The sequence below is a fragment of the Branchiostoma floridae genome, chromosome 18, assembly GCF_000003815.2.
Source record: "Branchiostoma floridae strain S238N-H82 chromosome 18, Bfl_VNyyK, whole genome shotgun sequence".
NCBI classification, from domain to species: Eukaryota; Metazoa; Chordata; class Leptocardii; order Amphioxiformes; family Branchiostomatidae; genus Branchiostoma; species Branchiostoma floridae.
The window spans coordinates 15,817,272-15,821,270 of NC_049996.1; positions in this window are offsets into that span (position 1 = coordinate 15,817,272).

A 3,999-nucleotide genomic window follows, 5' to 3' on the forward strand; every position below is an offset into this window, starting at 1 on the left:
CTAGGACGCTCGCCGGGAGTCCTGGGTATGGACTAAATGATACCAACGGATAATTGGCTATAAGCGCTGTGCAGCGTTTGTTTTTCAATTACATAAAGTGCCCTTTCTTGTAGCGAGCATGTTGCAGGAATAGGGTACTGGACCTGTCCTTGGTGCTGAATTCTATGAAATTGTTACCGTTTTCATTGGCGGTGAATAGTATTCCCGGTTTAACTATAGAAAACCTCACTATGTGGGGACATTCTTCTTTAAACAAGACTTGATCGCACACCAAAAATCACAACAAATCCAGAGGTAACTGTTACCATGTTATTCGAGAAATGTCTAACTTTCATCGAAGTATTAAAGCCATATGTTTAAAAGTGATAAGAAAACGGGGTAAAATGTAATTTCTTTTCCATGATCCACTGTTGTCCCAAACGCCCCATGTGGCCATTTTCCCAAATCCTGTAACCCAATCCGTTTATGCTTTCCATAATCCTCCTACCCTTTCGAACGTAAACATAACATATAAGCAATATACATGGACGGAGGGTATCAGCTTTCTTTCCACCAACCTTTTGGACGCCTTCTCGGCTGCCTCCGGGGAGTCCATGGGGGTTTCTCGGGGCGGGTCTCCCTTTCTCCCGAGACAGGCTCCGTCCTCACTGAGGCTCCTGGACGACGAGCTTCCGAACCTTCTCCTGGACCTGAAGACGCTGTATGACTCCCTCCCTGTGAGGCAGAGAACCTATGTCACACCTAACGCCAGTATCTCTCTACTAACCGTCTACAAGTGGGCGCTGAAACTACTGCGCGCTCTTCCGTGGTTGAGCGCTCGCTGACGACATATGCTAACGTAACAATTTCCCTGCAGTTAGACCGGGGCGATTTCCCTGATGTCCCGTCTAATCAAGAAGCTATAGACGCAGCGGATGAGAGGATACAAGGAAACTGGCTCGCTTCTGATGAGATCCGTCCACACACCGTATCATTAGATGGATCGTTTGATGTCCCCCGCCGATTCAGATGGCGAGAGGCGCAATCAGTTTTCTTGACGACTCGCACACACTTGCAGTACTGTCGTCACCGAGCCGTACCAAGAGAGAGCTAGATGATTCGCGGCGCTTTCCATCAAATTACAACTTTGCCGCCCGCAAAAGGTATAATTTCATAGAGACATAAAAGCGGGTGTACCGGTAAAGCACCGCCTTTCCTGTCACCTTACGTGATCAAACGTGACCAAAATGATTGTGACGCACGTTCTTACAGACCAGACCTAATTATTTTGCCGTAAGGCCACACGGTCTTAATTCTATGGATGACATCCGCGCGCGCATTGAATTTTGCCTGTTCTGAAAAAACAAATCTGTGGCCACATGTCACCCCACATCATCCCTGGTCAATCAGAATTTCATGCTTGCCAGAGGACCTGCTCTCCAGGGCACATGATCATGGCATGGAGCAACAGCGCTCCTGTTCCCTCTTGAAACAAGAATGGCAATACAAACATGATTGAAATGGCGACGATTGTTTCTTACAGTCTTACTAGAGGTGAACACAAAACAAACTAAGCCTGGGAAATAATGGTCTAGATGTTTAGTCCCGTGGTTTAGCAGCATTTTTTTTATCTGGATTTTTCTTTTCTTTTTTGTTGCCCGCGCACGAGTTTTGGGGTATCCAGAGGATGCCATCCATGAAATTAAGGCGGTGTGGCCTAAACGCTGCTGACGTGTTGTACCCCCCCCCCTCCCCATCTCTGAATGCTGCAGACACTGTTGGCGAAACAAAGCCTGAGACATTGGACACGATTCACCGCGATAATTACTCGCATCGGATTCTTCCAAGTCACTGACCCTGAATGTTCTTCTCCTTTTAGATGACATTTTCGTCGGCATATATTTCTCTCATTAGCACAAATTGGCATTTTAGCTGCGCGTGAGTGAACGATTTGGTCAGGAGGTGTCGAGTGCTTTCTGATATCGGTCATTAGTTCTTGCGTGACGGGGGAAAGAATTGTTATTCTCAAACAAATGAATAACATGAGAAACAACAGATAGTCTTCACTTTAGTGTAACACAAATGTGTTCCCGATTCATAGACTGTCTTCCAACGATTGTACTGAAGCTGCAACGTTTTCGTTCCGTTTTGCAGCTGCGTTGAAGCTATTTCGGCTGTTTACACCTTGTTGATCGCGAAATGACACAAACAATCACAGGCCATAATTTGTCTACAGAAGATTGTGTTGAATATTCAGTTTGTTGCAACACTGTTTTGATATATTCTGTTGCTTCACCCAGCCACGTGGCAAGATTTGAAGTAAATTATTTTGATTTCGTTTAGATGCACACAAACATGCAAGTAACATTATAATTGTTTACCAAAGAATGTGCAACACTGTTTTGATATATCTTGTCGTTTCAAACATATATGTAGCACAACTTTGGAATTATTTTTGGCAACTTTACTCCGATCATGAAATAACACAAACATTCATATATTAAACTATCTACCAAGGATTGTGCTAGACTACACGACATGTTTTGATATATTTTGTCATTTGCAGCAGTTACGTGATGGGAAATTTACTAATTTCGGTTGTTTACATCTTGATGATAATGAAATAACACAGGTATTCACGTAGCATAAATTGTTTACCAACGATTGTGCAAGACTCCTGTCTTGACATATCTCGTCGCTTCAGGCAATTTCGTGCCAAGAATTTTTTTCTACACTTAATGATCAAAGTTATATAATTAAAGATCACTTTGATAACATAAACATTCATAAATTCTCTGTCAAAGATTGTGCTACATATTTCGAATACCTTAAATCTTCAGTATTTAAATCTGTTGATAATTCCAGCTGTTTTATGCCGAGATTTAGACGTTACGTGGATTGTTTACACATATTTGTAGGTCATGAAATGTGGTAGTTTGAAACTATCAGGCACTTTTACCGGGCACTGTTAGGTCTACCAATATATCGCATTTTATCCTCTGAACAACCGGTACTTTTGCTTTAAAATAGGCAAGTAAAAGTAAAGATGAACTGCAAAATTTAACAACAAGGATTGGAATTTATTTCTTATTCTATTTTTTTGTGTGTTTACTTTTACATATTTTCAACTCTCAAACTTCAGTTTGTCAAGGAATTAGCAGTGTTTCACTGCTTCAAATTGTTTGACGTAACGTTTTGCATAAGGAATGCATAGCCTGGTAAGTAGTGGATCAAGTCCCAGAAAGTCTATTTCGTCCTCTGTCTCTGTTGGGTTGTAAGGCCCTGATTTAGATATCTTCCTTCACTCCTTTTGCAAAAACGGTTTAATTGACAAAAGCGTTGAATTGATTTCTCATTCCCTGACAAAGACTGAAGTTGGATTAAAAAAATGGGTGTGCCCAATTTCTGCGTCAATACTTCCAGTGCAACTTTGCTTCAGAACCATATTGTAGCATTCAACTAAAGATAGCACTGTCCGGATGTGACGGCATAGGTTTCAGAAACACTTTAACAGGAAAGAAAAGTTAGATTGAATCGCTCTTTGATACTAATCAGCAACTTCCGGCCTCTCCGGAGGGAAAGTGCAGGGGCAATAACCTTTCGTCACACGGAATAAATGATGCAAGCGTTTCGAACTCTGTGCGGTTGCTTGGACAAAATGGTGAGGTTGCCATTTGTAAGTTTGCCGGGAAAGATAGTTTGCCGGGAAAAGAGTTCGTCCCCTATCCACGGCAAACCCTTCCTCGGCAAATTCCCTTTCCCGGCGATACAGCGCCCCCCACCCCCACCCAATAAAAACCAGCTTCGTTCGAAGACTGCAACTGAGGCTAATTTCGCCCTATCTTTACCAATTTCTACAAATCAACTCCCCTCTAGCAGTAAGTCATAGACCATACTTGACAATAAACCGATTAACGGTTCTAAATGCGTATGCGCAGCGACATGCATTGTGGGTAATGAGTTAAAAGTAAAAGAGAACGAAACGTAAACAAAAGTTATCTGGACATGTATCAAGCATGG